We start from the raw sequence: 11,415 nt of genomic DNA, 5'->3' as shown, positions 1-11,415 counted from the left end.
TCTGTTCTATTCACCAGCCATATATATATATATTTTTAAATTTTTTATATGTATATTTTAATTTTTTAAATTTCTTTTTACCCCCTTATTTCTCCCCCTAATTTGAGGTCTCTGCTGATTTGGTTAGCATACATTTTTCTGGGGTCTTTGCCATCCTTTTAGTATTTTATTCTCTCATTCATATATTCTTACCTGGATAAAAGGATAAGGCAGAAAAACTCACCAAGGCTAGGGACCTAATCAATAAAGACATTGGTAATATGTCAGATCTAGAGTTCAGAATTACAATTCTCAAGGTGCTAGCTGGTCTCAAAAAAGGGCATGGAAGATATTAGAGAAACCCCCGGTCTGCAGAAATAAAAAAAACAACCCTTACTGGAGAAATAAAAGAACTAAAATCTAACCAAGTTGAAGTTTTAAAAAAGCTATTAATGAGGTACAATAAAAAATGGAGTCTCTTAAAGCTAGGATAAATGAGGCAGAAGAGAGAATTAGTGATATAGAAGACCAAATGACAGAGAAAGAAGCAGCTGAGCAAAAAAGAGAGACAAACAATTACTGGACCACGAGGGGAGAATTTGAGAGATAAGTGATACCATAAGATGAAACAACATTAGAATAACTGGGATTCCAGAACAAGAAGAAAGAGAGAGGAGGCAGAAGGTATATATTGGAGTGAATTTTAGCAGCAGAGAATTACCCTAATATGGCAAAGGGAACGAGCATCAAAATCCACGAGGCACAGAGAACCCCCCTCAAAATCAATAAAAATAGGTCCATACCCGTCATCTAATAGTAAAACTTACTAGTCTTAGGGGCAAAGAGAAAATCCCAAAAAGCAGCCCGGGACAAGAAGTCTGTAACATACAATGGTAACAATATTAGACTGGCAGCAGACTTATCCACAGAGACCTGGCAGGCCAGAAAGAACTGGCATGATATATCCAGAGCACTAAATGAGAAAACATGCAGCCAAGAATACTATATCCAGCTAGGCTGTCATTGAAAATAGAACAAGAGATAAAAAGCTTCCAGGACAAACAAAAGCTAAAAGAATTTGTAAACACTGAACCAGCTCATACAGGAAATATCAAAAGGGGTCCTCTAAGCAGAGAGCCTAAAAGTCGTAGCCCAGAAAGGAACAGAGACAATATACAATAACAGTCATCTTACAGGCAATACAATGGCACTAAATTCATATCTCTCGATAGTTACCCTGAATGCAAATGGGCTAAATGCCCCAATCAAAAGACACAGGGTATCAGAATGGATTAAAAAACAAAACCCATCTATATGCTGTCTATAAGAAACTCATTTTGGACCCAAAGACACCTCCAGATTTAAACGGAGGGGGTGGAAAACAATTTACCAGGCTAATGGACATCAAAAGAAAGCTGCAGTGGCAATCCTTATATTAGATATACTAGATTTTAAGCCAAATACTATGATAAGAGATGAGGAAGGACACTATATCATACTCAAAGGGTCTTTCCAACAAGAAGATCTAAGAATTTGAAATATCTATGCCCCTAACATGGGAGCAGCCAACCATATAAACAAATTAATAACAAAATCAAAGAAACACATTGACAATAATACAATAATAGTAGGGGACTTTAACACTCCCCTCACTGAAATGGACAGATCATCCAAGCAGATCAATAAGGAAAATAAAGGCCTTAAATGACACACACTGGACCAGATGGATATCACAGATATACTCAGAACATTCCAACCCAAAACAAGAGAACACACATTTTTCTCTAGTGCACATGGAACATTCTCCAGAATAGATCACATCCTGGGTCACAAATCAGGTCTCAACCGGTACCAAAAGATTGGGATCGTTCCCTGCATATTTTCAGACCACAGTGCTCTGAAGCTAGAACTCAATCACAAGAGGAAAGTTGGAAAGAACGGAGACTAAAGAGCATCCTACTAAAGAATGAACGGGTCAACCAGGAAATTAAAGAAGAATTTAAAAAATGTATGGGAACAAATGAAAATGAAAAACTGTTAAAAAAATGACAACTGTTCAAAATCTGGGGGAGACACAGCAAAGGCAATCCTGAGAGGAAAGTATATAGCGATACAAGCCTTTCTCAAGAAACAAGAAAGGTCTCAAATATACAATTTAACCCTACATCTAAAGGAGCTGGAGAAAGCAAATAAAGCCTAAACCCAGCAGGAGAAGAGAAATAATAAAGATCAGAGCAGAAATCAATGAAATAGAAACCAATAAAACAGTAGAACAAATCAATGAAACTAGGAGCTGGTTCTCTGAAAGAATTAATAAGACTGATGAACCCCTGGCTAGACTTATCAAAAAGAAAAGAGAAAGGACCCGAATAAATAAAATCATGAATTAAAGAGGAGAGAATCACAACCAACACCAAAAGTAATACAAACAATTATAAGAACATATTATGAGCAACTATATGCCAGCAAATTTGACAATCTGGAAGAAATGGATGTATTCCTAGAGACATATAAACTACCACAACTGAACCAAGAAGAAATAGAAGACCTAAACAGACCCATAACCAGTAAGGAGATTGAAGTAATCATCAAAAATCTCCCAACAAACAAGAGCCCAGGGCCAGACAGCTTCCCAGGGTAATTCTACCAAACATCTAAAGAAGAATTAATATCTATTCTCCTGAAACTGTTCCAAAAAAATAGAAGTGGAAGGAAACTTCCAAACTCATTTTATGAGGCCGGCATTACCTTGATCCCTAAACCAGACAAAGACACCATCAAAAGAGAGAATTGCAGACCAATATCCTTGATGAACACGGATGCGAAAATTCTCACCAAAATACTAGCCAATAGGATCCAACAGCACATTAAAAGGATTATTCACCACGACCAAGTGGAATTTATTCCAGGAGTGCAAGTTGGTTCAACAACCTCAAATCAATCAATGTGATACAAGACATTAATAAAAGAAAGAATAAGAACCATATAATACTCTCAATAGATGCTGAAAAAGCATTTGACAAAGTACAGCACCCTTTCTTGATCAAAATTCCTCAAAGTGTAGGGATAGGGTGCATACTTCAATATCATCAAAGCCATCTATGAAAAACCCACAGCGAATATTATTCTCAATGGAGAAAACCTGAGAGCTTTTCCACTAAGGTCAGGAACACCGCAGGGATGTCCATTATGACTACTGCTGTTAAACACAGTACTAGAAGTCCTAGCCTCAGCAATCAGACAACAAAAGAAATTAAAGGCATCCAAATCAGCAAAGAAGAAGTCAAACAATCACTCTTTGCAGATGATATAATACATTATGTGGAAAAGCCAAAAGACTCCACTCCAAAACTGATAGAACTTGTACAGAAATTCAGTAAAGTGTCAGGGTATAAAATCAATGCACAGAAATCAGTTGCATTTCTCTACACCAACAACAAGACAGAAGAAAGAGAAACTAAGAAGTCAATTGCATTTACAATTGTACCCAAAACCATGAGATACCCAAGAATAAACCTAACCAATGAGGCAAAGAATCTGTATCCAGAAAACTATAAAGTACTCATGAAAGAAATTGAGAAAGACACAAAGAAATGGGAAAATAGTCCATGCTCATGGATTGGAAGAACAAATATTGTGAAAATGTCCATGCTACCTAAAGTAATCTACATGTTTAATGCAATCCCTACCCAAATACCATCTTTTTTTTTAATAAATTGAACAAATAATCCTAAAATTTATATGGAACCAGAAAAGACCTCGAATAGCCAGAGGAATGTTGAAAAAGAAAGCCAAAGTCGGTGGCATCACAGTTCCAAACTTTAAGCTCTATTACAAAGCTGAAATCATCAAGACAGTATGGTACTGGCACAAAAACAGACACGTAGACCAATGGAACAGAGAGCCCAGAAATTGACCCTCAACTCATGGTCAACTAATCTTTGACAAAGCAGGAGAGAAGGTCCAATAGGAAAAAGACAGTCTCTTCAATAAATGGTGTTGAGAAAATTTGACAACCACATGCAGAAAAGTGAAACTGGACCATTTCCTTACACCACACACAAAAATAGAGTCAAAATGGATGAAAGACCTTAATGGGATAAGGGAATCCATCAAAATCCTTGAGGCGAACACAGGCAGAAACCTCTTTGACCTCAGCTGCAGCAGTTTCTTCCTAGAAACATCACCAAAGGCAAGGGAAACAAGGGCAAAAATGAACTATTGTAACTTCATCAAGATCAAAAGCTTTTGCACAGAAAAGGAAACAGTCAACAAAACCAAAAGACAACTGACAGAATGGGAGAAAATATTTGCAAATAACATATCAGATAAAGGGCTAGTATCCAAAATCTATAAAGAACTTATCACATCCAACACCTAAAGAACAAAGAATCCGATCAAGCAATGGGCAGAAGACATGAACAGACATTTCTGCAAAGAAGACATACAAATGGCCAACAGACACATGAAAAAGTGCTCCATATCACTTGGCATCAGGGATATACAAATCAAAACCACAATGAGATATCACCTCACACCAGTCAGAATGGCTAAAGTTAACAAGTCAGGAAATGACAGATGCTTGCGAGGATGCGGAGAAAGGGGAGCCCTCCTACACTGCTGGTGGGAATGCAAGCTGGTGCAACCTCTCTGGAAAACAACAGGTTTTCCTGGAAAACCTGGAGGTTCCTCAAAAAGTTGAGAATAGAGCTACCCTACGACCCAGCAATTGCACTACCGGGTATTTACCCTAAGATACAAATGTAGTGATCCGAAGGCGCACATGCACCCGAATGTTTATAGCAGCAATGTCCACAATAGCCAAACTCTGGAAAGAACCGAGATGCCCATCAACAGATGAGTGGATAAAGAAGATGTGGTATATATACACAATGGAATACTATGCAGCCATCAAAAGAAATGAAACCTCACCATTTGCAATGACGTGGATGGAACTAGAGGGTATTATGCTGAGTGAAATAAGTCAATCAGAGAAAGACAATTATCATATAATCTCCTGATATGAGGAATTTGAGAGGCAAAGTGTGGGGTTTGGGTGGTAGGGAAGGAGAAAATTAAATAAGATGGGATTGGGAGGGGGGACAAACCATAAGAGACCCTTAATCTCACAAAGCAAACTGAGGCTTGCTGGTGACAGGGGGAGTATGAAGAGGGTGGTTGGGTTACAGACATTGGGGAGGGTGTGTGCTATGGTGAGTGCTGTGAAGTGTGTAAACCTGGCGATTCACACACCTGTATCCCTGGGGCAAATAATACATTATGTGTTAATTTTAAAAAGTGATGTACAAAAATAATAATAATTATTAGCATAAAGAAACTCATTGATAGGGATGTCTGGGTGGCTCAGTTGGTTGGATGACGGCCTTTGGCTCAGATCATGATCCTGGAGTCCCGGGATCGAGTCCCGCATCGGGATCCCAGCTCCATGGGGAGTCTGCTTCTCCCTCTGACCTCCTCACTCATGCTCTCTCTCACTGTCTCTCTCTCTCAAATAAATAAAAATAAAATCTTAAAAAAAAAAAGAGAGAGAGAGAGAGAAAGAAAGAAACTCATTGATAATAATACAGTAATAGTAGGAGACTCTAACATCTCACTCACAGCAACGGGCACATCATCTAAGCAGAAGATCATGGAAACAAGGGCTTTGAACAATACACTGGACCAGATGGACTTAATGATATACTCAGAGCATTCCATCCTAAAGCAGCAGAATACACACTCTTCTTGAGCACACATGGAACATTCTCCAGAATTGATCACACACTGGGTCACAACTCAGGTCTCAACTGGTACCAAAAGACTGAGATCATACCATGCATATTATCAGACTGCAACACTATGAAACTTGAAGCCAAACACAAGAAAAAAATTTGGAAAGATCACAAATACATGGAAGTTAAAGAACATCCTACTAAAGAATGAACAAGTTAACCAGGAAATTAAAAAGGAAATTTAAAAAAAATACATGGAAACAAAAAAATGAAAATGAAAAAACAATAGCTCAGAATCTTCGGGCTGCAGCAAAGGCAGTTCTAAGAGGGAAATATATAGCAATACAGGCCTTTGTCTAGAAACAAGAAAAGTCTCAAATACACAATCTAACTTTACACCTAAAGGAGCTAGAGAAGGGAGTATCAAATAAAGCCTAAGCCAGCAGAAGACAGGAAATAATAAAGTTTAGAGCAGAAACCGGGGTTCCTGGGTGGCACAGTCAGTTAAGCATCTGTTCAGGCCAGGATCTCAGGGACCTGGGTGCTTGTCAGGGAGTCTGCTTCTCCCTTTCCCTCTGATCCTTCCTCCTTCTCATTCTCTCTCTCCTGAATAAATAAATAAAACTGTTTAAAAAAAGATTAGAGCAGAAATAAATAATACAGAAAGAACCAAACAAAAACCCCAATAGAACAGATCAATGAAACTAAGAGCTGGTTTTCTGAAAGAATTAATAAAATCGATAGACCAGACCTCCCGCTACACTTATCAAAAACAAAGAGAAAGGATAAGGCACCTGGGTGGCTCAGTCAGTTAAGCGTCTGTCTTCAGCTCAGGTAATAATTTCCAGGGTCCTGGGATCAAGTCCCACAATGGGCTCCCTGCTCATCAGAGAGTCTGTCTGTCCTTCCCTTTCTACCTGCTGCTCCCCCTGCTTGTTCTCTCTCCCTCTTTCTCTCTGGAAAATAAATAAATAAAATCTTGAAAAGAAAAGAAAAGAGAAAGGACCAAAATAAATAAAATCACGAATGAAAGAGGAGAGATCACAATCAACACCACAGAAATACAATCGTAAGAGAATAATATGAAAAACTACATGCCAGCAAATTAACAACCTGGAAAAAATGGATAAATTCCTAGAAACATACAAACTACCAAAACCAAAACAGGAACAGAAAACTCGAACAGACCCATAACCAGCAATTAGATTGAATCAATAATCAAAAAACTCTCAACAAACAAAAGTCCAAGACCAGATGGTTTCCCAGGGGAACTCAACCAGACATTTAAAGAGTTAATAGCCATTCTTCTCAAACTATTTTAAAAATAGAAAAGGAAGGAAACCTTCCAAATTCATTCTATGAGGCCAGCATTATTCTGATACCAAAACCAGGTAAAGACACTGCTAAAAAAAAGAGAACTATAGGCCAAAATTCTTGACAAACACGAATGCAAAAATTCCCAATAAGATACAACCAAACTGAATCCAACGATACATTTAAAAGCATTCACCACAATTGAGTGGGATTTATTCAATATAAAGGATGTTTCAGTATTTGGAAATCAATCAGTGTGACACACCACATCAACACGAGAAAGGATAAGATCATTTCAGTAGACACAGTGAAAGCATTTGACAAGGTACAACATCCACAACATCCATTCATGACAAAAATCCTGAACAAAGTAGGGATAGAGGGAACATACCTCAACACAGTAAAAGCCATAAAAGAAAATCCAGGGACACCTGAGTGGCTCAGTGAGATAAAGCCTCTGCCTTTGGCTCAGGTCATGGTCCCAGGGTCCTGGGATCAAGCCCCGCATCAGGCTCTCCGCTCAGCAGGGAGCCTGCTTCCCTTCCTCTCTCTCTGCCTGCCTCTGCCTACTTGTGATCTCTGTCTGTCAAATAAATAAAATATTTTAAAAAAGAAAATCCACAGTGAGCATCATCTTCAATGGGGAAAAAACTGAGAGCTCTTTCCCTAAGGTCAGGAACAAGACAGACATATCCACTCTCACCACTGTTATTCCACATAGTGCTCGAAGTCCTAGCCTTAGTAATCAGACAACAAAAAGAAATAAAAGACATCTGAATTGGCAAAGAAAAAGTCAAACTTCCACGATTTGTAGACATGATATTCTAGAAAATCCAAAGGACTCTACCAAAAAACTGCTAGAACTGGTTCATGAATTCAGCAAAGTGGCAGGGTAAAAATCAATGTACAGGTCTGTTGCGTTACTGCACACTAAAAGTGAAGTAGAAGAAAGGGAAAACAAGGAATCAATCCCATTGACAATTGCACCAAAACCAGTAAGATACCTAGGAATAAAACTAAAAACCAAAGTGGTACAAGATCTGAAAACTATAGAATAGTTATGAAAGGAATTGAGGAGGACACATGGAAAGGCATACTATGCTCATGGATTGGAAGAACGAATATCCATGATATGTCTATACTCCCCAAAGCAATCTACACATTTTACACAATCTCTATCAAAATACCAAAAATATTTTTCACAGAGCTAGAACAAACAATCCTGACATTTGTTTAGAGGCACAAAAAAAAACCCTGAATAGCCAAAGCAACCCTAAAAAAGAAAACCAAAGCTGGGGGCATCACAATTCTGGATTTCAAGCTGTCATTATCAAGCTGTCATCATCAAGACTTCTTGGTACTAGCACAAAATAGACACATAGATCAGTGGAACAGAATAGAAAATCCTGAAATAACCCATATCTCTATGGTCAACTAATCTTTGACAAAGCAGAAAAGTACATCCAGTGGAAGAAAGACAGTCTCTTCAACAAATGATGTCCAGAACACTGGACAGCCACATGCAGGAGAATGAAACTGGACCATTTCCTTACACCACACACAAAAATAAATTCAAAATGAATGAAAGACCTAAATGTGAGACCTGAAACCATAAAAATCCTGGAAGAGAACACTGGCAGTAATTACTGTGACATCAGTCATAACAACATGCTTCTAGTTATGTCTCCTGAGGCGAGGAAACAGAAGCAAATATTAACTATTGGGACTTCACTAAAACAACAAGCTTCCGCACAGTGACAGAAACAACCAACAAAACTAAAACACGACCTATGGAATGGGAGAAGATATTTGCAAATGACATACCTGATAAAGGGTGAGTATCCAAAATCTATAAAGACCTTGTAAAACTCAACACTCAAAAAAACAAATAATCCAATCAAAAAATGGGCAGAAGACATGAACAGACACTTTTCCAAAGAAGACACCCAAATGGCCAACAGACACATGAAAAGAAGCTCACCATCACTCATCATCAGGGAAATACAAATCCAAACCACGGTGAGACCCCACCTCACACCAGTCAGAATGGCTAAAATCAACAACACAAGAAACAAGAGGTGTTGGCGAGGGTGTGGAGAGAGGGGAACCTTGTGCACTGTTGGTGGGAAGGCAAGCTGGGGCAGCCACTCTGGAAAACAGTGTAGAGGTTCCTCAAAAGGTTAAAAATAGAGCTGCCTTATGACTCAGCAATAGCACTACTGGGTATTTACCATCCTCCCCCCACCCCCGACAAAAACACTAATTTGAAGGAACACAGGCATGCTGATATTTATAGCAGCATTATCCGCAATGGCCAAACCATGGAAATAGCCAGGTGTCCATAGAGACATGAATGGATAAAGAAGATGTGTATATTCACAATGGAATATCACTCAGCCCTAAAAAAGGATGACATCTCACCATTTCAATGACATGGATGGAGCTAGAGGGTATTATGCTGAGCGAAAAAAGTCAGAGAAAGACAAATGATCTCACTGACATATGGAATTTAAGAAACAAAGCAAACGAACAGAGGAACCAAAAAAGAGACAGATAGAGAGAGGCAAACCAAGAAAGACTCAACTCGAGAGAACTCACGGATGGCAAAGAGGGGTGGACGGGGGCTGGGGGAAGTAGGGGTGGGGGGTCAAACCAACAAGGAGGGTCAGGATTAGGGCCGAAGGGCTTTCCTTCCTTAGCTGAGGATTCTGACTTGGTCACAGACCTTTGACAGGCACCGTCCCAGGCCCCGTGGGGAAGCAGCAATGGGTACCGTGGGCCCTCACCTTTGGGGGTGTCCAGCCGAGTGGGGGGACAGGAACGTTAGCGGCACTGGGGTGGACAGGACTGCAAAGCACAGGTAATCGGACCCCATAAAGCACCGTCTTGTTATTTGATCACCTGTTTTCCCAAGGAAAGATGTCAAATAGGAACTCCAAGCCTCACCCCTAGCCTTTGACAGGTCAGCCCGCCAGGAAGTACGGTTGCAGGAATTACCGGTATAAACACCTAGCAACGGTCCCACGGCTCTGCTCGCCCGGTTGCTGTGATGGGCATCTCACTACCTATCGGCATGGCCACCCTTGACCCCAAAGCTACCCTGGAGCTTGGGAGCAGTGCCTGGCCGCAGTCCAGGTCAGCTGTGCCTGCGGCGTGCTCGGGTCGTAAGGATGCAGCGCAGGAACATGAGGAGTAAAGAGTGTCACTGACCTTCGGGGGAAGAGTGGGAACTTTCAAGGTTATGACGATCGAAAATTCTTCAGGGAAGAGGTCACATCGGAAGAAAATCCTTGATGCCGGGAAGCTCACGGCGTGGGGGGCGGCGGCCGAGAGCTGGAGTCCTCGCACGCCGTGGGCCTGTGTCACCCTGATTCCACCTGCAGCTCCGTGTGCAGAGACGGCCTCTGCCAGGATGTCCAGGGGGCGCAGGTCTGTGTCAGGGAAACCACAGGTAGGTTATGCAGGCTCCCACAAATCTCCCCTTTACCAGCAGGGAAACTGAGGCCCTGAGGGTCAACAATGCACCTGTAGTACCCCCCACCCCGGATTTGCCCAGAAGGAGCCACAGTGTACATTTCGTGGCATGCTGTTCCCAGTCAGCGGCCACGCGCTGTGTTGAGCACGGGAGGGGAACGGAGGGTGGCTGGGTCCCTGGTCCGGCCCCAGGGAGTGCCTGCCCTACAGCAGCCAGGCCCCATCAGTCCAGGGACCACCAAGTGTGGCGTGCCCCAGGCTCTCAGCAGGCTCTGTGACACGCGTCTCCACGTGCTGTGGAAGGCTGTGGCTTCCGGCGTGACCTGCAAGCCACCCTGGGCCTGGGCCCCACGCCTCGTGCCCTCCTTAGAGACAGATCCGCCCCTGGAGAACCTCCACGCTACAGTTCAAGATCATCAGAACGTAGCTGACGGGCTGGCCTGGCCTCAGGTGAGGCCGGATGATAGGAAAGGGAAACAGGGGACCCAGACAGCATCTGTGGCCAGAGGAGGTGTTTCTGGACCAGCTCACGGGGGCCCAGCCTCTAGGAAGGAGGGGGGCAGAGCCCACGGCTACCGCTTGGACCCTGCCCGACCTGGCCACTGCATGCCAGATCACAGCTGCCAATCGCCAGTGACTGGCTGTGGGATACAGAGTGGGTCACCAGCAAGCCTTGGGTACAGCAGGGGACACTGCGGTCCTTCGGGAGAGGGGCGGCGACAAGGACGGGACCTGCCCACGTGTGCCGTGCGCCCTGCGCGGTGGAGGAACAGCTCAGGGAGGGAGGTGAGCGGCCCCCTGCTGATCTCAGCTGGAAGCCTGTGCACAGCGTGGGGGCTGGGGGGAGTGGGGGCCAGCGTGGGGAGCAGCAATGTCGGGAGGACACGTCTGATGACCTCTGGGAGGGCTGAGAGGA

Source organism: Mustela putorius, unplaced genomic scaffold (genome assembly GCF_011764305.1).
Source record: "Mustela putorius furo isolate JIRA1106 unplaced genomic scaffold, ASM1176430v1.1 tig00000765_pilon_pilon_pilon, whole genome shotgun sequence".
NCBI classification, from domain to species: Eukaryota; Metazoa; Chordata; class Mammalia; order Carnivora; family Mustelidae; genus Mustela; species Mustela putorius.
The sequence above is the reverse complement of the archived record's forward strand: the minus strand, read 5'-3'. Positions refer to the sequence as shown.